Raw genomic sequence first — 24,100 nt, forward strand, 5'->3', positions numbered from 1 at the left:
TAACAAACTATTCTGTGGTTTTCCAATGGTATTTTTGCCTTTTAATTTTGTGTAATTTCTGACTAGTTTTCTAATTTTTTTAAACAGAAATGTTTTTTAGCTGGTACTCATTAACCACTTCTATAGAAACATTTTACAAAGCCCAGTTTGAAGATCTCTTGTAACAAAACTACCAAAATATACACATTTCACAGCTTCATACAGACATAGTGAGTAAGAATCCTCAAGAATTGATGGCTGTATTTATTATTATTATATTGATTATTATACTCTATTATTATTATTATTTTTAATTTTATTTTTCAATTACTTGTAATACACTACTTGCCTTAACCATATCCAAGTTCTTACTATTATTTCTGTTTTACTCAATATAGCAATTGACATAATCTACTGAAATTTCAAAATACAGAGGAATTTCACAGAGAGTAGTTCCTTTTCTCTATTAAATTCTCTATGATACTTGGCACATTGTATATATTAACATATACGTGGAATAAAGGAATGGCATAATAAAACACTCATCTTCATCCTTGTTTATACTCAAAAGATAACTCAATGTCTTTGCCTCCAAAAATTCTGCTTAAAACTATCTTGTTCTTCACTGCTTTCCCCAGTTTAATATGCTTTTGCTTTATATCCACATCTCTCTTGGGTTTTCCCCTGGGATGATAAGTCACTGATTACAGGCTCAAAAAACAGCCTTTTTTTTTTTTTATTTCTGCTGTAACTGTTATGTCTATCAGCAAAAATAAATAAATGAATAAATAAATAAAAATAAACAAATAAATAAATAAAGCAGTCCCTATTTGCATACAGTGTGGTTATCTATGTAGAAAAAAAAATTTTAAATCTACAAAATGGTCTTAGGACTAAAATGTGAGTCCACAGTATCAACATAATACAAGATAAACATACAGAAATCAATTGTATTTCTACATACTAGCAATGAACATGTGGATGCTAAGATGAAAAGGCAATACCACTGATAATGGGGGCGGCTAGGCATGTGGGGGCGGTAGGTATATGAGAAATCTTTGTACCTTTCATTCAACTTTTTTATGAACCTTAAAATTCTCTAAAAAAATAATTGAATACAAAAAAACATTACCACTTGTAAGTGATCAAAAATATTTAATTGTAAGTATAATAAGGCATGCACAGAATTTGTATGATAATTTTTTTCATATACTTATTGAAAAAAATATATAAACTGAAGAAACTTGTGCTTATAACTTGATTGGCTCAGCACCAAAAGATGAAAATTCTCCCACATTGATATACAGGTTTAATGTAATTTTTATAAAAATGTCAGAAATTATATATATATTCTAAACTTGAAATGGAAAGGCAAAAGATCCAGAATGCCTAAAACAATTTTGAAAAATAATGCTTAGTTAGGCAAAACCAGTCTACTAAGTTCAAGATTTAATATCTATCTACAGTAATCAAAGCTGTAGTACTGGCAGAGGGAGAGACACATAGATGGATGGAACAGAATATCAAGCCCAGAAATTATGCTCACAGATACATTCACCTGATTTTGACAAAGTTGCAAGAACAATTCAATAGAGGAAATACTGCTTTTCCAAATAGTGCCAGAACAATTGGACATACATAGACAATAAAAATTTAACTTTAAATCTCATGTCTTAAAACAAAATTAACTCTAAATGGATCATGGACTTAAATGCAAAATATAAAATTATATAAACTTTACAAAAAACTAGATGGAAAGTGAAAGAAAATACTCAAAACCCATATATATAACACAGTATCTAAAATACAAAAAACCTCCAATATAACAATAAAAAAGCAAACAATCCAATTAGAACATGAGCCAAAGACATGAAGAGCCATTTCACTGGAGATTATATACAAATTGCAAATAAACTCTTGAAAAGATGCTTAACATCATTAGCAATTAGAGAAATGCAAATTAAATTACTACATATCTATCAGAATCACTGAAATAAAAATAAAAAATAGTGACAGAACTGTCACTAGTCGAGAATAGAGTAAAACTAGTATTTATACATTATTGGTGAAAATATAAAATGGTACAGATACTCCAAATATCAGTTTGGTAGTTTCTTTGAAAAGTATATGTGCAACTACAATACAACCCAGCAATTGAACTTTTAGGCATTTACTCAAATAAAGAACACCTTTTTTTGCCAAAACAAATGTGCATAAGTGTTTATATCAACTTTGATCATAATAGTTTAACCTGATGTCCATAAATGAGTGAATACTTAAACTGTAGAATACTGCTAAGCAATAAAAAAAAAGGAATGACTTCCATTTTAATTTTTCCCCATTTGACCCAGTAATTTCACTTCTGGGAATATATCCCAAGAAATCAGAAATACCAATTAGAAAGGATACATGCATCCCTATGTTCATAGCAGCACAATTCACCATAGCTAAGATTTGAAAACAGCCTAAGTGCCCATCAGCAGATGAATGGATTAAAAAACAGTGGTGCATCTACACAATGGAATACTACGCTGCTATAAAAAAGAAGGAACTCTTACCATTTGCAACAGCAAGGATGGACCTGGAGAACATTATGCTAAGATAAATAATCCAGTTGGAGAAAGATAAATATCACATGATCTCAGTCATTTGTGGAATCTAATGAACAACATAAACTGATGAACAAAAATAGATCCAGAAACAGAGAATCATCAAATAGACCCTCCAACTTCAGAGGGAAGAGGGGGTGTGGGGGAGTGGCAAAAGATCAACCAAAGGACTTGTATGCATGCATATAAGCATAACCAATGGACACAGACACTAGGGGCATGAGGGCATGTGCTGGGGGTGGGAACGCCTGGGAGAGGTCAATGGGGGAAAAAGGAGACATATGTAATACTTTAAATAATAAAGAATTTAAAAAAAATAAAAATAAAAGCATGATTTTAAGATGTGCATTGGTTTCACTGTTAAAACATGTTCCCTTATGTATATTTAAGCAGATTGGAAGGATATGTAAACCATGAGCAGGATTAGAGTAATAAAAAATCTTATTAAAAATAAGCTCAACCTGTGTATAATACAAAGGATGATCTCTTCTTTTCTAGTTCTAAAATTTAGCAACATTTTCCCAATAAGTGGGAAAGAAACTGGTTAAACTCAAATTACAAATCTTTATTATCTAAATTAGTTGAATTGCCTCTTTTTTGGAAGTCATTGATTATGTTCCAGTTCTTTTCTAATCTTACATCAGTTCATTAAATTATTTAAGGTCTCTATCATTCAAAGACCAGTTTTTAAGGTCTCAGACATATATTTTCTTGTAAGAGAATATTGCTAAAAGTAAAGAGAGTGCTTATGAATGTACTCTGAAATTTCCAGTGACCAAACTTACCCAAGATATCTATTTTTTTAGTTAGTATGCCTTAAAGAACAAATGACAGAGACCCTGATTGACAGTATTTAACCTAGGTGGCTATGTATCATTTGTTAATTGAGAAATACGGTGGTATGCATTCCCTGAGTTGACTCAGTGACTCTTCATTTCTTCTCTGCCATCCTTTGCTTTCTTGATCATGTTAGTGACCTCCACATCATATAGAGGTTGCTGGTTTTAACTACCGTATCCTGTGAGGAGAGTGCACACAGCAATGAGGAAGAATATAAGAGCAAAGATGAGCTCATTTCACAGGACCTCCTCTTTATACCAGGGATAAAAAACATACTAAAGTCTACAACATAATTCATTTTATGTTTTATTTGGCCTGAAATGGGTAACATGCCCATCCCTGCACTCTTATTCCTAGCACAGTGGGGAAAGATTACATGATTAGTTAAGCTAATATTTCCAATTGGCAACATTGGCATTTTGCGTGAGGCAATTCTTTATAGTGTAGGACCATCTCATGATCCCTAAGCACTAAATGCCTGTGGCTAATCATCATGATGACCAACATCACTCTTCATACTGCCTGGAGGAGCCATATTGCCATCTGTTAAGAAAGTAATTAGAACATCCATGAGTTAGTATCCCAGGCTGGATATGTTGCCAAGAGAATAAATTTATTTCTTATTTAGCATGGGAAAGGGAGTGATCAACTGTGTCTGCCATACCTCTGGAAGGTAAGTAAATGGTTTCATTATACTTACTCATCAATTTCCTTTGTTACAGATAATATATACAAGGTTTTTTTTGGTCCCAACTGCTGTTTGCTAATTGTGTTTTATCAGCAAATTGTTTCAACTCTTCAAACTTCAATTTTCTTATTTCTGAAATGATAGTTTTATACTGTATGATCTTTTGCATTGATTACAATATTAAAAATTCTCAGATATATATTTCAGGTATTGTGGATTGAATATATTATAATTGAGAAGTGATGCATGTAATAATTTAGAAATTTTCAATGAGACCCTACAGCTTTCCATAAAAGGACACTTGGCAAAACAATCTCTGAAGAGTACATAAAAATGTTTATTTATCCATTTGTACCAAACAACTTCAGTAAACAACATGTAATTGTAAGCATAAGAAAAGTAAGGTTAAACATGTAATTGTAAGCATAAGAAAAGTAAGGTTAAATATGTGTTTTATTGTTTTCTTTATTTTTATTGTTGACACTATTACAGATGTCCCCATTTCCACTCCTTTGCCTGTCTCCGCCTAGCACCCCCCTTCCCTCTGGTCATCACCTCACTGTTGTCGTCTGTGTCTATGCGGTATGTATATATGTACTTTGGTTAATCCCTTCACCTTCTTTTATCCAGTTGTCCCTCCCCCACTTTGTTCTAGGTATTCATCTATGTCCATCAGTTTATTTTGTTCATTAGATTTTACCTACAAGTGAGATCATATGGTGTTTGTCTTTCTCTGACTGGTGAGCGTCCTCCCCATATGCCAAGGTTGCAGGTTCTGGTCAGAGCACATACAAAAGTCAACCAATGAATGCATAAATTATTATAGGAAAATGGAACAACAGATCAAAATAATAGACAATTTAAAAAATATATGTGTTTTAGGCTCAATCCCCATAGGGAGCATGCAAGAGCAGCTGGTTAATAATTTTCTTTGTCATTGATGTCTCTCTCTCTCTCTCTCTCTCTCCCTTCCTCTTTCTGAAAATCAAAAGCATATTAAAAAATAAAATAAATGTTCAAATTTTTCGGGTAGATGACCAGAAAAAGGTTTGCTGGGTCATATGGTCTCTCTCTCTCTCTCTCTCTCTCTCTCTCTCTCTCTCTCTATATATATATATATATATATATATATATATATATACACACATATAGATATAGATATAGATATAGATATGTATGTATATATATATGTATGTATATGCTATGTAATTGAGCTATTTTATTTTAGTAGTTTTTTGAAATATACAACAATGTTGTTTTTCAATTAAGCATACCTTCTGTTTATAGCATTATAGTTATTGAGAAGATCAAAATATGTTTTTACTGGAATGTTTACATGTTATTTTTGCAGCTAATGAGTGAGGAACCTGAAGCTATTAATTTTTTGAGGAGCTTCCTACTGTTTTCCATAATGACTGCACCAGTTTACATTCCCACCAGCAGTGAATGAGGTTTCCTTTTTCTCCACAACCTCTCCAACACTTGTTATTACTTGTCTTGTTGAAATAGGTCTTTTTAAAAACCAATATCCTAAAAATCTGAAAAGACAACAATGCTTTGACTGGGAAGGTTGATCTTCCAAGCTATGTTAAATTCATGAGTTTGTGTGTATGTGCATATACTTGAACCTTTTTTTAAAATAAGCAAGTATTTTTCAAATAAGCAAGTTAATTACATGTTAAATTCTTCACCACAGCAGTGGAACAGTTTAAATATTTAATTTATTTATCAAATTCTGGGAACAATAAGATTATTAATGATATGATTGTTTACTAGTATATTACACAAATAGTATTCCCCAAAAGGATAATTTGCTTCCAACAATTATTATAAGAAAAAGAAATTTTGTCAGGGTAAAACATCCATGCAATTATTCACTCACATATTTATCAATCAAACATTTACTGAATACTTAATGCATATGCCAAAGCCTGAACAATTTAGTTTCCCAATATCCACTGTTTTGTACGTCTAACTCCTATACATCCGTCAACACTCAGGTAAAATATCACTTGCTTTAAAAGCCTTCCTTCACCATCTTGTCTTGATTAAATATCCCCCTTTGTGGTTTTCATTGCATTCTATGCTTTTTAGGTTACATAACCACTAGTGCAATTACCTGATTACTTGCTCTTCCTCCACAAGTCCATAACTTTTATCTTGGTATCTCCAGTATTGAGCACTGTTCCTTTATCACAGTAAAAGTTTCCCAGTAGTCCTAAAAATAAAATTATAATTTAGAGATATTAATTATCCCCACATTCCTATATGGCAGGGTATTATTATCCTCATTTTATTGGTAAGAAAACCAGGATATAAAGAGGATATAATAACTTACTATATGCTGCTAATAGGTAGTAGAACTTAGAGTAGAAACAAATCAACTTTGCTCCACGGCAATTTTATAAATGCCAACTTTTTGATTGAACAATTTAAGCTGCCAACTTGCTCAATGAATATTACCACTGGACCTTATCAGTCGTCACACAATTTCCTTTCATCCAGAAAGCAATAATATTTTTCCTTTCTAAAGAGGCTAGTATATTTATACATGCATTTTTCCTTTATTACTATATGCATTCACTACCGTTTTACATTCTAATTAGTCTCTTACTGTGAAAGCAGCAAGACACCTTTGGCATAATTGTTGTCCTGAGTTCCATGCTCAGTGCCAATAAGATAAGCAGCAATATTTTATTCTAAGAATCAAAGTTTACTAGAGGTTTCTCTTATGTTGAAATTCTTTCTTCAGATAGAGATATTTTCAGACTCTAGTTATTTCATGCTCTTCAATTGTCTTTCTATTAACCAAAAATGCTCATAAATAAAGTTTCTGAAAACTGAAGACCATCTATTCTGATAGGAGCCCAATTGTAAGATATAATATAAAGACAAATAATTTGAATATCCTTTCACAAGAAATGAAAGAGAAGAAAAAACATTGTTAAGTGACTCAGTAACCCCACATTCTGTAACTTTTGAAATTATTTCTGAAAAAATAACTGTGTTTACTTATTGAAAAATAGTTCCGTAAGCATGTTAAACTCACTGCCGGCGGGCTATATGCCTGCCCTGCCTAGAGTTTGACATGCTTGGTGGGGTCATGGAATCAGAAGCATCAGGTTCAATTCTTGTGAAAATTCTGTTTCTTTGGGTCTGATGTCAGCCTTCCTGAGCTTCAATTTCTCATATGAAGTTCTAATCCCTTTTTGTAGAACTATTTTTTATTAGTACTAAAATTGTAAAGGTGCAAAAACACTTATAAGATAATGTGAACACTGGTTCCAAATTTATTTTAAACATCTTTATTAGGTACTTAGTCAAATTTGGGATTAGAAACTAACATTCCAAAATGTTTGCTATTTCTGTATAGATGTGATCTTAAGTGTGTTTTCAAATGCATTACCCTTTATAGACTGAATTGATGAGATAAACATAAGGTATGTTATCTTATTTAGAAGTGTTAAATTTTATACATCATAATATGTAGTTTTGCTACTATTATTTATTTCTCATAAATATTTGTCCATAGTATACTATAATTACTAACTCACTACCCAACATAAAATGTAAAATATTAGACCTTAAACATATGAATTTAATCTAGTTTAAAAATAAATTTGCTTCTTAATTGTATAGCACTTAGGAAAAGATAATAGTTTTTTAGCAATAATACTCCAGAAGATTATATGTGTATATGTGATACAATAACACTGCAAGAGATTTTATAAAGAAAAATAATTTTAATATATTTTCCCATAATATAATAAAGAAGAAAAAATGGTATGTGATTCAGTAACCCCACATTCTGTAACCTTAGAAATTCTTTCTGGAAAATAAGTGTGCTTATTTATTTAAAAAATAGTTCCATGTGGTTAATGCAAATAAGCATTTTTAACTCTGGCTTACAACAAAACTCAAAAACGATGAGTCAACTGTGGCCCTGCTGGATTCATCTGGAATCAGTTTATTGACTCCATTTCAGGCTGTGGTTCAACTGAGAATGGTCCCAGGGTCTCAGTTGTGTCCAAGTCTGCTTCATGAGTCTCAATCTGGAGCCAGGCTGAATGAAGGCCATGTTTTCTCACAGAAGATTCCAGGAAGACATAAGCCAAATTAAACTGTTCAATCACATTTAAGATTTCTATAGCATCATGTTCTTTCATGGGGGCAAAACAAGTCATATGGGCATACCCAGGGTTATTATTATGGGAAAGCATACTATACCTTAAGAAAGAGAAGAGAAAAAGTAAACATTAGCAAAACAGTCTATTTATCACATACAACATTCATATGGAAATAATATAAAATTTTGACAGCCATATTTAAGAGCAAAAACCCCTCAGCATTACATATAACAACTTATGAAAGAGTAATTTGATATTTAGACTCAGTAGCTTCAGTAAAGTTCATCTTATAACTTACAAGTTCTTTCCATATACAATAAGAAAAACATTTAAATCTTTGTTTAGGAAGGTCAAGGAGTTTATTAATCATTACATTTAAAATTGTATTGAATTTATTAGGGTGATATTGGTTAATAAAATTATATAGGTTTCAAGTGTACAATTTTATAATACTTCATCTGTATATTATATTGTGTGTTCACTGCCCCAAGTCTAGTCTCCTTCTATCTCCACTTATACCCTCTTTACGCCCCTCCTGTACCTCCTGCCAACTCCTTCCCCGCTGGTAATCAGCATACTATTGTCTGGGTCTGTGAGGTTTTTGTTTTTGTTTTGCTGAATCCCTTCACCTTTTATTAGTCATTACATTGATAGGTAGTGTGTTCAATAGAAGATCTATTAATTAGGAGCCAGTTTTTAATTAATTGCTATTATCTTCTTCTTTGGTAAATCTAGGTGGCCCATGTGTAAAGCAAGCTTCATGATTTGATATCTAAGAACTGCTTTACAAATTATGTTCTTGCTTTAATATATTCTTCATTGCCATCCTATATTATGTTATGTTTCATAAGAAAAAGAAAACAGTCCTAATGACCTAACTTATCATACCAAATCTTTAAATATATATATATATGTATATACAAAATGAAGTTATTGTTCTCATATCAAAAATCATTGTGCATTTTCTTTCCTAGAAGAATGACAACATTCAAAATTAGACAGTAGGTATTGGTTTCTTTATCACATTTATATTTTCTCTCCAAAATATATACTCAAATCTAATTAAGTACAAACTCATAAATAACATTGTGAAAGCTTTTGACTTTTTCATATCTTCCTAATAGAATGAGAACCCTAATATTTTAATAATATATTATCATTACAGTGTTCCTACTATAAAAATGCTTTGCAGGAATCATTTAAGGTAGATGGCTTGAATATTTATATCACTGAAGGAAAAAGAAATTTCAGCAGCCGTGTCTGAATTATAAGCATCTATTCTGTCTTTCATGTGGTGTCTGAGCATTAATATCTTGGAACTACACTCTTACTGAATTTCATAATACTAGTTCATGGTCCTGCTTCATGAAACAATAGGGCATTTTGTCATAGTGCCTTTATGATATAAGCATTCATCAAATTATGATTAGCTAAGGTCAAGCTTGCAGCTACAAATACATCTACAGTATTTGATAAATAATGCAATAAAATATCATTAACTGCTCAATGTAATGGATGATCCACTTTTTTCCCCTTCTGTTGCTCAGCTGTAATCTTTAGGGCTGCAGAAGTCACACTACAGCTCAAGTAATAATGGGCTTGTTATTGAATCCATTAACTTCATATTTTTTCCATTTTATTGCACATTGTAGATAAAATAACCAATTGACAACATTAATAAATAATGTCATTGAACATTCATTAAATAAGTTTTATTATGATTTCTCCCTCAGTTTTTCTTTATGTGGAGTTCATGGATTTATTCATAAATATAAGTAATTATAAATGTACAATATAAATATATAAATTAAATAATCTTAAATATTTCCACAATTCCTTGAACTGAAAAAGTCAACATAATGTATTTATAAATATTATATATTCAATTCTAGATAGATAATTATAGTATAGTTATTATACATATATGAACTATATATGTAAAAATAGTCACATAGAGATTGTAATAATAGTATGAAGAAGGTGGATGCCCTGAATATTAACTTATGTACATCTTGAAATCAGAAGTGAAAAATCATTATCTTTGGGGATATTAATCCTAGGAAGTAAGTAGGTAGTAAAATTTTTAATGCTATGGTCTCACAATCATTTGGCAATTTATCAAAATATAAAAATTATTTTTGATGATTATTTACATTTTATATTTGAAAAGAGTCTGTTAGAAAGAGAAAAACTTATTATTATGCCTGAAATATTGACATTAGAGATGTAATATTCATACAATTGTATCAATATTTAAGCCAATTTATATAAAATGAGGAATAAATGTGACAAATTATATCCTTGCAACTTGATTAAAATTCTATTCATTTGGTAGCTTAGACTTCTGAGAGGAAAATTGTTTAAAGTAATATGTCCCATTTGTCGGTTATCCAAACACAATGGCTAAATTGAGCATTGTATGAATATACTTGTACTATGTAGTTAATGAACCAATTAGAAAGAGGGACAATTCTTATGAACACTTTGGATATACAATGATAAATTCAATTTTAGTAATATTTTACTAAAGTCCACTGAGATCTTTTAATCATTATTAACTTTATTCCCTATAACTATTTTTCCATTGAAAATGATAGCCCAAAATATCAAGTTGTTTGAATTTAAGCATTTCTTATAATTTCTTGCCTTTCATCAACACATGGAACAAACTTTGAAATAAGCAGATACAATGTAATTGTAAAGGAGACAAGTAAGCTATGTATGTAATTGTTTCACAATGTGCACCCCAAGTAATCTTTCAAAATAACATGTTTTCCTGTGATGATGAAGCCCTAAGAATGAACAGAGTCCTTCCCACATGGGACCAGGGAAGCTGATTCATCAGTGAGTACTATTATGTGCTTGTGACTAAGAACATAGGGATCAAAGACAGGTCCCATTCATTCAGGAGTTTACTTACTACATAATGGAAGTAGGTGAATGCAGTACTGCTCCCAGCTAGACTCTGTTCTGTGAAGACAGGCAATGTAGGCATCTGTTTTGTTTGCCACTATACCCCTTTCTTTCCCTGGAACTAGCACAGTGCCTTGTACATAGCTGATTCTCCAAAATAAGTATCCTATCTAATAAAGAGGGAATACGCTAATTGACCGTCACACCCTCACAAAGATGGCAGTGCCCACAGCCAATAAGTAGGGAATATGCTAATTGACTGTCACACTCTCAAAGATGGTGGCTCCCACAGCCACAAGATAGTGGCACCCAGTCCGCTCAGCCCCCCAGCCACCCAGGGCCAGCCCGAGGAATGACCAAACAATTGAACAGCAGGCTGAGTGGGGCGACCAGGCCGGCAAGGGGGTTAGTGAGGGATGACCAAATGACTGAACAGTAGGCTGCGTGGGGTGACCAGGCTGGCAGGGGGGGGCAGTTGGGGGCAACTAGGCTGGCGGGGGGCAGTTGGGGGTGACCAGGCTAGAAGGGGGGCAGTTAGGGGTGATCAGGCTGCCAGGCAGAGGCAGTTAGGGGTGATCAGGCTGGCAGGGGGGTAGTTAGGGGTGATCAGGCAGGCTGGCAGGTGAGCAGTTAAGAGCCAGTGGTCCCGGATTGTGAGAGGGATGTCCGACTGCCCGTTTAGGCCTGATCCCAAGGATCCTAAACGGGCAGTCGGACATCCCCTGAGGGGTCGTGGATTGGAGAGGGTGCAGGCTGGGCTGAGGGCACCCCCACATGCAAGAATTTTGTGCACGGGGCCTCTAGCATTAATAATAGGGACTACTTTATTTTGTTCTCATAAGAATTAAATGAAATAATGCTTTTATTATTGGCTTAGCACAGTGACAGTTTCAATTCTTAGATTTAATCTCATCATTATTTTTTATCTGTGTAATATTTTAGGTGCTGAAGAGATAGCCCGATTAAAACAACAAAGCTATGTCTTCTTGGAGTTTACCTTCCACTAAATGAAATAATCAGAATTATTACCTCATTTTAGCATTAGTAATGTTTATCATCTCTGACATCCTGGCAATATTCTAATGCAGTGGTCGGCAAACTGCTGCTCACGAGCCGCATGCGGCTCTTTGGCCCCTTGAGTGTGGCTCTTACACAAAATACCACGTGTGGGCACTCATGTACAGTGCGATTGAAACTTCGTGGCCCATGCGCAGAAGTCGGTTTTCGGCTCTCAAAAGAAATTTCAATCGTTGTACTGTTGATATTTGGCTCTGTTGACTAATGAGTTTGCCGACCACTGTTCTAATGTATACAGAATGATTGCTTAGGCAATAATGCCTCAAAACAGCAAAGTTCTATTCTTTCTGTTGAGAATTGTTGAAAGTAAGTTGTTTTTATTTTTAACTTAGAGAAAGGAAAGCTAGATATAAGAGCATTTCAGATAATTAGTGAATTTCTTCCATTTTTTCAAAATGTTTTCCAATATCAGTGAAAACATTTGTATTGGCTCTATTTCTTAACATTTTCTGCTTTATAGAAATAATGTGCATTTTGATGTAGATCAAGAATTATTAAGTAGAATAGACATAAACATATTCCAGTGGTATAGCACATTAGTCCATAGTATCACAAAAAAAGGAAAGAAAATGAATCATGTAAGAAGTAATTGTACTAGAGCTACCCACTTCTAGTTTTTGGCCCATTCAATAATATCTGAGACACCAACACAATCAGAAGTCATTGAATGAAAGATTAGAATAATACTTGACTGTACTATACCTCCTTACACAGTGCCCACAAATATTCCATGCAATGAATCACTCATTTGTTTATGAATTTGCTTTGGGATGTTAAAGTAGTATGTTTAACAAGAACCCCTTATGCAAATTTAAGGGGGAAAATAGAGTTCTGGATTAGAGAATGGCAGAAAGGGAAAAAAGATACAATAACAGAAATGAAATTATAGAAAACTGTAATAGGAAGAAGCAAAGTTTAAATCATGATGGTTCAAAGTATAGTGTTAACTAATTTTTACCTATTTTAAACTAAAAGGAGCCCATTATTTCTATTGAGTGCCCCTAGAAACTGCCAATCTCTATTTCTATATTCAGGTGTATATATGGTATTCCAAAAATGTACATAGACTTTGTTTTTTGTTTTATTTTTTAAATATTCTTTATTGTTGAAATTATTACAAATGTTCACTTTTTCCCCCCTTTGATTCCCTCCAGCTCACCCCTCCCCCAGACCTTCAGCATCCCACTGTCTATGTCTATGGGTTATGCATATATGCATACAAGGTCTTTGGTTGATTACCTCCCACCCACCCCGCCTCCCCTGCCTTCCCTCTGAGATTCCACACACTGTTCCATGCCTCCATGTCTCTGGATCCACTCTGTTCATCAGTTTAATTTGTTATTTAGTTTCAACATATGAGTAAGATCATGTAATACTTGTCTTTCTCTGACTGACTTACTTCATTTGGTATGATACTCTCCAGGTCCCTACATGGTGTCTCAAAGGGTAAGAGAGTCTTATTTTTTACTGCTGCTTAGTATTCCATGGCATAAATGTAACACAGCTTTTTTATCCACTCATCTACTCATGGGCACTTGGGCTGTTTCCAGATCTTAGCCATTATAAATTGTGCTGCTATGAACATAGGGGTGCATACATTCTTTCTGATGGGTGCTTTGAGATTCTTAGGATATATTCCTAGAAGTGGGATCACTGGGTCAAATGGAAATTCCCTATATATTTTTTGGGGAAACTGTTTTCCATGATGGCTGCACCAGTCTGCATTCCCACCAGCATTGTACTGAGGTTTTCTTTTCTCCACTACCTCGCCAGCACATGTCATTTGTTTACTTCTCGATGGTAGCCATCTGACAGGTGTGAGGTGATACCTCATTGCCATTTATTTTTTACTAGAGGCCCAGTGCACAAAATTGGTGCATGGTGGGGGGTGTCCCTCAGCCCAGCCTATACCCTCTCCAATCTGGGGGTCCTGTTGGGATCGGGCCTAAAAGGGCAGTCGGACATCCCTCTCACAATCCAGGACTGCTGGCTCCCAACTGCTCGCTTGCCTGCCTTCCTGATTGCCCCTAACCGCTTCTGCCTGCCAGCCTGATCACCCCCTAACCACTCCCCTGCCAGCCTGATTGATGCCTAACTGCTCACCTGCCAGCCTGATTGCCACTAACTGCCCACCCCTGCAGGCCTTGTCACCCCCAACTGCTCTCCCCTCCAGGCCTAGGTCCACCCCAACTGCCCTTCCCTGCAGGCCTAGTCACCATCAACTTCCCTCCTCTGCTGGCCTGGTCACCCATAACTGCCCTCCCCTGCAGGCCTGGTCCCTCCCAACTGCCCTTCCCTGCTGGTCTGATCGACCCCAACTGCCCTCCCTTGCAGGTCTGGTCCCTCCCAACTGCCCTCCCCTGCTGGCCATCTTGTGGTGGCCATCTTGTGTCCACATGGGGTAGGATCGTTGACCACATGGGACAGCCATCTTGTGTGTTGGAGTGATGGTCAATCTGCATATTATTCTTTTATTAGATACGATAGAGGCCTGGTGCACGGGTAGGGGCCAGCTGGTTTGCCCTGAAGGGTGTCCTGCATCAGGGTGGGGGTTCCCTTAGGACATGGGGCGGCCAGGGCGAGGGGCCTGTGGTGGTCTGAAGGCTGGCCACGCCCCCTGGAGACCCAAGTGGAAGCTCTGGTATCTGGGATTTATTTATCTTTTACAATTGAAACTTTGTACCCTGGAGCAGAGCCAAGCCTCCTGCTCGCTCCATGGTGGCAGCCATTTGTGTTGGGATTTATTTATCTTCTATAATTAAAACTTTGTAGTCTTAAGCTGAGGCCAAGAAGCTTGGCTTCCTCCATCGCTGGGGGCAATCCTAGCCTCCTGCTCTCTCAGGCTCCGTGGCTGCTGCCATTTCTTTTGGGATTTATTTATCTTCTATAATTGAAACTTTGTAGCCTGGAGTGGAAGGCTGGGCCGACAAGGGTGTGTGGAAAGCTGGCTTCCTCCATCACTGGGGGCAACCCTGGCCTCCCTCCTGCTCTCTCCATAGCCGCAGCCATCTTGGTTGGGTTTATTTGCATATTCACTCCTGATTGGCTGTGGGTGTGGCTTGTGGGCATGGCTTGTGAATTTAGCAGATGTATGGTCAATTTGCATATTACTCTTTTATTAGATATGAGTTTTTATTCTTTTTTTCTTTATTGATTAAGGTATTACATATGTGTCCTTTTCCCCTCATTGCCCCCCACCACTCCACTCATGCCCTCACACCCCTGGTGTCTGTGTCCATTGGTTATGCTTATATGCATGCATACAAGTCCTTTGGTTGATCTCTCCCCCTATCCTCACCGTCCCCTACCTTCCCTCTGAGGATTGACAGTCTGATCAATGCTTTTCTGTCTCTTGATCTGTTTTTGTTCATCAGTTTATGTTGTTCATTATATTCCACAAATAAGTGAGATCATATGATATTTATCTTTCTCTGACTGGCTTATTTCGCTGTACATAATGATCTCCAGTTCCATCCATGCTGTTACAAATGGTAAGAATTTCTTCTTTTTTACCGCAGCATAGTATTCCATTGTGTAGATGTACCACTGTTTATTTTTTTTAAAATTCACAAAAACAATAATTTATTTTTTTATTTTTTACATATTTTTATTAATGTTTTATATGTGTACATATCTTACCATTGCCCCCCCAAACCCCACTCCCATACATGCCTCACCCCCCAATGTTTTGCATCCATTGGTTATTCTTATATGCATGCATATAAGTCCTTCGGTTGATCTCTTATTTCCTGCACCTCTCCCTAACCTTCCCACTGTAATTTACAGTCTGTTTGATGCTTTACTGCCTCTGTATCTATCTTTTTGTTCATCAGTTTATAATGTTTTTTATTATCCACAAATGAGTGAGATCATGTGGTATTTTTCTTTCATCGACTGGCTTATTTCACTTAGAATAATGTTCTCTAATTCCATCCAGGTTCCTACAAATGGTAATAATTCCTTCTTTTATATGGCAGCATAGTATTCCATTGTGTAGATGTACCATAGTTTTCTGATCCAGTCATCTGCTGATGGGCACCTAGGCAGTTTCCAAATCTCAGCTTTTGTAAATTGTGCTGCTATGAACATAGGGGTGCATATATCCTTTCTGATTGTTGTTTCTAGTTTCTTAGGATATATTCCTAGGAGTGGGATTACTGGGTCAAATGGGAGTTCCATTTCAGTTTTTTGAGGAAACTCCATACTGTTCTCCACAGTGGCTGCACCAGTCTACATTCCCACCAGCAGTGCACCAGGGTTCCTTTTTCTCCGCATCCTCGCCAACACTTGTCGTTTGTTGATTTGTTGATGATAGCCATTCTGACAGGTGTGAGATGGTATCGCATTGTCATTTTGATTTGCATCTCTCTGATAATTAGTGACTTTGGGAATGTTTTCATGCTTCTCTTGGCCTTCCTTCTGTCTTCTTTCGAAAAAATTCTATTTAGGTCCATTGCCCATTTTTTTTATTGGATCATTTATCTTCCTTTTATTAAGTTGTATAAGCTGCCTGTAGATGTTGGAGATTAAACCTTTATCAGTGATAACATTTGCAAATATGTTCTCCCATACAGTGGGGTTTCTTGTTGTTTTGTTGATGGTTTCTTTTGTTGTGCAAAAGCTTTTTATTTTGATGTAGTCCCATTTGTTTACTTTCTCTTTGGCTTCCATTGCCCTAGGGACAGTATCAGTGAAGAAGTTCTTTTGGCATATGTCTGAGATTTTGCTGCCCGTGGATTCTTCTAGTATTTTTATGGTTTCCCATCTTATGTTTAAGTCCTGTATCCATTTTGAGTTTATTTTTGTGTATGGTGTAAGTTGGTGATCTAGTTTCATTTTTTTGCATGTATCTGTCCAATTTTCCCAACACCATTTATTAAAGAGACTGTCTTGACTCCATTGTATGTTCATGCCTCCTTTGTCAAATATTAATTGCGTATAGTGGTTTGGGTTGATATCTGGATTATCTATTCTATTCCATTGGTCTATATGTCTGTTCTTGTGCCAGTACCAGGCTGTTTTGAGAACAGTGGCTTTGTAATACAGCTTGAATTCTGGTATTGAGATCCCTCCTACTTTATTCTTCTTTCTCAGGATTGCTGTGGCTATTCGGGTTCTTTTTTTATTCCAAATGGATTTTTGGAGAGTTCTATCTAGGTCTGTGAAATACGCCGTTGGTATTTTAATAGGGAGTGCATTGAATTTATAGATTGCTTTGGGTAGTATGGACATTTTAATGATGTTGATTCTACCAATTCATGAACATGGTATGTTCTTCCATCTGTTTATGTCTTCCTCTATCTCTTTTTTCAGTGTCCTGTAGTTTTCCGCATATAGGTCTTTTACCTCCTTGGTTAAGTTTATTTCTCGGTATCTTAATTTTTTGGCATGATGGTAAATGGGATTGATTTTTTAGTCTCTCTTTCTGTAAGTTCACTATTGGTGTATAGAAATGCCATAGATTTATTGGCATTAATTTTGTATCCTGCTACATTGCCGAATTCATTTATTAAGTCTGTTAGTTTTTGATGGAGTCTTTCGGGTTTTTTATGTACAATATCATGTCATCTGCAAATAAGGGCAGCTTTACTTCTTCTTTTCCAATTTGGATGCCTTTTATTTCTTCTTCTTGTCTAATTGCAATGGCTAATACTTCCAGTACTATGTCAAACAGGAGTGGTGAGAGTGGGCATCCCTGTCTTGTTCCTGTTCTTAGGGGAAATGGTTTTAGTTTTTGTCCATTGAGTATGATGTTAGCTGTGGGTTTATCATATATAGCTTTTATTATGTTGAGGTATGATCCTTCTATTCCCACCTTATTGAGAGTTTTTATCAAGAAAGGGTGTTGGATTTTGTCAAATGCTTTTTCTGCATCAATTGATATGACTATGTGATTTTTATCTCTCAATTTGTTTATGTGATGTATCACGTTAATTGATTTGCGGATATTGTACCATCCTTGCATTCCTGGGATAAATCCTACTTGGTCATGTTGTATGATCTTTCTGATATACTGCTGGTTTTAGTTCTTCCTTGAATGTTTGGTAAAACTCTACTGTGAAGCCGTCTGGCCCTGAGCTTTTGTTTGCCGGAAGCTTTTTGATGACTGCTTCAATTTCTTCCATAGTTACTGGCATATTGAGCTGTTTAGATTCTTTCTGATTGAGTTTTGGAAAGTTATATTTTTCTAGGAATATGTCCATTTACTCTAGGTTGTCCAGTTTGTTGGAATAGAGTTGTTCGTAATATTTTTTAACAGTCCTTTGTATTTCAGTGGGATCTGTTATTATTTCACCTCTTTCATTTCTGATTTTGTTTATTTGGGTCCTCTCTCTGCTTCTTTTTGAGCCTGGCTAGAGGTTCATCAATCTTGTTTATCCTTTCAAAGAACCAGCTCTTGGTTTTGTTGATCTTTTGTACTATTTTTTTGGTCTCTATGTCATTTATCTCCGCTCTGATCTTTATTATTTCCTTCCTTTTGCTTACACTGGGCTTTTCTTGTTGCTCTTTTTCTAACTCTTTGAGTTGTAGGGTTAGGTAATTTATTACCATTGTTTCTTGTTTTTTGCAGTATGCTTGCAGAGCTATGAACTTCTCTATCAAGATTGCTTTCGCTGTGTCCCATTGATTTTGGATTGTTTGTTTTCATTCTCATTTGTTGCCATGATTTTTTTATTTCTTCCTTGATCTCTCTGGTAACCCAGTCATTGTTTAATAGCATGCTGTTTAGTCTCCATGTGTTTGATTTTTTTGGATTGTTTTTATTGTAGTTGATTTCCACTTTTATGCCACTGTGGTCTGAGAAGATGCTTGATATGATTTCTATCTTCTTGAATTTGAAGAGACTTGACCTATGTCCCAACATATGGTCTATCTTTGAAAATGACCCATGTGCACTTGAGAAGAATGCATATTCTGTGGCTTTGGGGTGAAATGTTCTGAAGATGTCAATTAATTCTATCTGGTCTAGTGAGTCATTTAGGATTGATGTTTCTTTGCTGATTTTTTGTTTAGAGGATTTGTCCAACGGTGATAGTGGGGTATTAAAGTCTCCTACTATGATTGTATTGCTGTAAATCTCTCCCTTGATATCCTCCAGGGGTTTTTTTATGTATTTGCGTGCTCCTGTATTGGGTGTGTATATGTTTACCAGACTTATTTCTTCTTGTTGGATTGTTCCCTTTAATATTATGAAGTGGCCTTCCTTATCTCTTGTTATGTCCTTCACTTTGAGACCTAATTTGTCAGATATAAATATCACTACCCCAGCTTTTTTTTCATTTCCATTCACCTGGAAGACCTTTTTCCATCCCTTCACCCTCAGTCTGTGTGCGTCTTTTTTTCTGAGGTGGGTTTCTTGTAAACAGCAGATATATGGGTCTTATTTTCTTATCCAATTCGTTACCCTATGTGTTTTGATTGGGGCATTTAATCGATTTACATTTAAAGTTATTATTGATAGGTACTTATTTGTTGCCATTTTATTCTTTACCCCTGTGTTCCTTCTTCGCTTCCTATTTCTTTTTTTTATAGCAGACCCTTTAACATTTCTTGCATTGCTTGTTTGGTGGTAATAAATTCCCTTAGTCCTTTTTTGTCTGTGAAGCTCCTGATTTCACCTTCAATTCTGATTGATAGCCTTGCTGGGTACAGTATTCTTGGACTCGGACCCTTCCTTTGCATGACTTTGTATATTTCATTCCATTCCCTTCTGGCATGATGAGTTTCTGTTGAGAAATCAGTTGCTAGTCTGATGGGGGTTCCTTTGTATGTAACTTTCGTCTCTCTCTTGCCGCTTTTAAGATTCTTACTTTGTCGTTGGTGTTTGCCAATTTAATTATAATGTGCCTTGGTGTCGGTCTTTTGGGGTTCATTTTGCTTGGGACTCTGTGAGCTTCTTGGATTTGTGTGGGTTTTTTCTTCCCTATATCAGGGAAGTTTTCTGTCATTATTTCTTCAAACAGGTTTTCTATTCCTTGCTCAGTTTCCTTTCCTTCTGGAACCCCTATTATGCAGATGTTGTTTTGTTTCGTGTTGTCCCAAAGTTCCCTTAGCCTCTCCTCCTGCTTTTCATTTTTTTTCTAGAAACTGCTCTAATTGGGAATTTTTTCCTACCTTGTCTTCTAGCTCATTGATGCGGTCCTCTGATTCTTCTAGTCTACTCTTGATGCTTTCTATTGAGTTCTTTACAGCAGTGATGTCATTTTTCATTTCTTCTTGGTTCTTCTTCATTTCCTCTTGGTTCTTACTCATATTGTCAAATTTGTCTTCCATTCTTTTCAGCCACCTTATGACCATTTCTCTGACTTCTTTCTCTGGAAGGTTGCTTGCCTCCATTTCGTTTACTTCCTTTTTTGGTGATGCCTGCTTTTCTTTCATATGTGGGTTGTTTCTTCTCTTCTCCCCATGGTCTCTCTTCTCTGGATGTCTGGTTATGTAGTTCTCTCTCTCCTGCATTGATTTAAAGGCACAAAGTACAACACAACCAGGTACAACTCACAAGTCACTGAACAGAAATGTATTCATGATATTAATAACCTTTAATAAAGGTGACCACCAGAGAAAGGCAAATTAGGGGGTAGGAGAGATAGAAGAAGAGGAAAAAGAAAGAAAGAAAAAAAAAGGAGTGTCAAAATGAAATTGGAAAAAGGAAAAAAAAAGGAAGAGAGACAAGAAAGAGACTAAGAGAGAAAGGGGAACAAACAATATATATGGGGAGAAAACTCCAATAGAAAAACCACTAATCCCAGCAAATGCCAGCAACAAGTACCTGGGAATTAATACAAACTACAAAACCAACTAATATTAAGCGAAGCAAGGGAAAACAGAAGCAAAAAAAAAAACAAACAAAAACAAAGTAAACAAAAAAACAAACAAAAAGAATAAGCAAAACAATCTCACAAAAAAGCATAAAAATTCGATATAATCAACATTCAAGCAAACAACAACAAAAGGACAGAGAGAAAAACAATTTTTTGGATAGTTAAGACAGCGAAGAGAGAGGTGTGTATGGACTTGGAGCAGGGGATTGTAGATTAGATATATAAGTAGGGTGAAATTTTATCAGGGGGTAAACAGAAAGAATAGGGAAAATCTAAAGCAGGAAAGAGGTAAGATAAACAGGACACCAAAAGGGGAAAGGTTAGGAAGAGAGTGATGGCATGAAGGTAGAGTTGAGATAAAGTAAAACGATGCTAAAGGAAATATGAAACTAGAATGTAGAACACTAATCCCAAAGTAAAATAAAGAGAAAATAAATTGATATTTTTTAAAAAAAGGTAAAATAGTAGTAGTAGTAATGATACTGATTGAAAATAAAAATCTAATAATTAAAAAGGTAAAATCAAGTGAGGAAAAAGAAAAAAAATAGTTTCTTGAGTAAAAGATGCAAAAAATGAAAATAAAAAAAAATAAAAAATAAAACGTGCAGTAGTGAAGGTCATTCACTTCCTCTGTTGTTCTGTTTGGCACACCTGTTTCTCAGTCCGGACAGTATTGCAGTTCCCTGCGTTCCACTGCTCCTCAGTGTTGTAAGCCAGTCCTGATTTTTAAGCAGGCGGTGTGTCTTAATTTACTGTATTCCTTTATTTTTGATTACACAAGAGTCAATTTGTGATTCAGCCCCTGGGTGGCAGTGTTTCTGGATTGACTTCCAGGTCTATATATGGCCTCTCTAGCCTGTATTTACATCTTCTTTCCCTGTGGCACTCAATACTGGTTTGTGGAAGTGGGCTGCCTCAGAGCTGGCTCTCCGATGGTCACTCCCCGCTCCGATCCCCAGGTTCCAGAAAAACACTTTCCCCTGCAGTCTCCCAGGGTGTCCCCAACTGGGTGAACCTATGTATTGGGCTTAGTAATCAGAAGCAAGGATCTGAAGAGGAAAAAGCCCAAGTGTGCGAACAATGGGTCTGTGCGCAAGTCTAAGCATCTGGCACACCTTTGAAATTCTTAGGCTGTCCCTGCACGTCAGATCAAAATGGGTTGCTTTTTAGAGATCCCTTCTGTTAGCAGCTCTGAGGACCCCCTTTCACATTCACGGATCACGCCAGCCCCAACAGCCATGGATTTTCCTAGGCACAGACTTCCCTGGTCCTCCAGCTCCCGCAAAACGCATGTTCCTCTCTCCTGCTGGGACCAGAGACCTCACCTTATCCCAGGCGAAATCTGACCTTTCCCTGGTGGAGTGTAGAGCTCCTCTGAATCCGCATGTTTGCGCCAATTGGGGACCGGTGTTCTGGGGCTCCCAGCTGTTCTGTGGGTGCCGCAGTTGTGGATTTTCAGGCTTCTGATATGCTCCACTTTCCCTTTCAAGATGGAGCCGACTCCGCGTCAGAGCTCCGGGGACCCAGCCACAGTGGGGGCTGCCCGGTCAGGGGAACCCCGTCTAGCAGTCCCCCACCTTCTCCTGGAGTTTAGCTGTCCCTTAACTTGCCAATATAAACACTCCTCGTGCGACCCTCAGCTGTTCTTTCTTTCTGCTCCGGGACAAGGCTCATGACACATCTGTCTATTCCACTGCCATTTTTCCCCCTGTACCACTGTTTTTTAATCTACTCATCTGCTGATGGGCACTTAGGCTGTTTCCAAATTTTAGCTGTTGTGGGGTCGAACCCTGGAGTCAGAATAAGACCACCGGAGGCTGCTGATTGATTAAAAAAAGCAGGCAAGGATTTATTGAGCTGGCCAGGACGGCCGCGAGAGCACCACACGCAGGTGGAGTCCACCCTCACGACCGCACTGTTTCAGGTGTATGCAGTCCTTTTAAAGGTCTAAACCACAAAAATTTCCCTGTGTTCTAAACGAGCCCCCAGCCACATCCTGCTGGACATCGGATTGGAATGTGGACCTATCTTGCGAAAGCAGATTGTACACAAAGCAGAATTGAGCAAAGTTAATAATCTCTAAAAGTTGTCTGCAGTTTTAAGTCCTGGAGCTACTGAGTCAGTGGGAATCAATCTCCTGTGGTTCTGGTCCACAGGCACAGGAAAATAACCTTTGTAATGTGGGATGGATTTATGTGCTGAGGTAACTACCCTATTGTTTAAGCAAGTAAGTGTGTGTAGAAGCCAGAATAGCAGGGTTAAAATTCAAACAGCAGTTTTTACCCAAGTATGGCTGCTACCATACTTCATTAGCTATGGTAGATTGTGCTGCTGTGAACATTGGGGTGCATATATCCTTTCTGATTGGTGTTTCTAGTTTCTTGGGATATATTCCTAGAAGTGGGATCACTGGATCAAATGGGAGTTCCATTTTTAGTTTTTTGAAGAAACTCCATACTGTTCTCCACAGTGGCTGCACCAGTCTGCATTCCCACCAGCAGTGCACGAGGGTTCCTTTTTCTCCGCTTCCTTGCCAGCACTTGTTTGTTGATTTGTTGATGATAGCCATTCTGACAGGTGTGAGATGGAACTGCAATGTTGTTTTCATGTGCATCTCTCTGGTGATTAGTGACTTGGAGCATGTTTTCATGTCTCTTGGCCATCAGTATGTCCTCTTTGGAGAAGTGTCTAGTTAGGTCTTTTGCCCATTTTTTTATTGGATTGTTTGTCTTCCTTTTGTTAAGTTGTATGAGTCCCTTATATATTAACCCTTTATCAGGTGTATGATTGCCAAATATGTTCTCCCATACAGTGGGCTCTCTTTTCATTTTGTTGATGGTTTCTTTTGCTGTTTAGAGATTTTCATTCTGATGTAGTCCCGTTTATTTTCTCCTTAGTTTCCTTTGCCTTAGATGTATCTGTAAATATATTGCTATGAGAGATGTCTGAGATTTTGCTGCCTAGATTTTCTGAAATAGTTTGAGAAGTATAACTGTTAGTTCTTCTTTGAATGTTTGGTATAGCTCCCTTGTGAAGCCATCCAAG

At 36.5% G+C, this 24,100-nt stretch overlaps 1 protein-coding gene across 3 annotated transcripts in view; it reads left to right on the forward strand.

The window, feature by feature from the left end:
* MGAT4C (MGAT4 family member C) overlaps window positions 1–24,100 on the forward strand; it is a 780,710-nt gene that overhangs the window by 369,061 nt on the left and 387,549 nt on the right. The gene's annotated exons all lie outside the window — the stretch shown is intronic.

Source organism: Plecotus auritus, assembly GCF_963455305.1.
Source record: "Plecotus auritus genome assembly, chromosome: 3".
Taxonomy (NCBI): Eukaryota; Metazoa; Chordata; class Mammalia; order Chiroptera; family Vespertilionidae; genus Plecotus; species Plecotus auritus.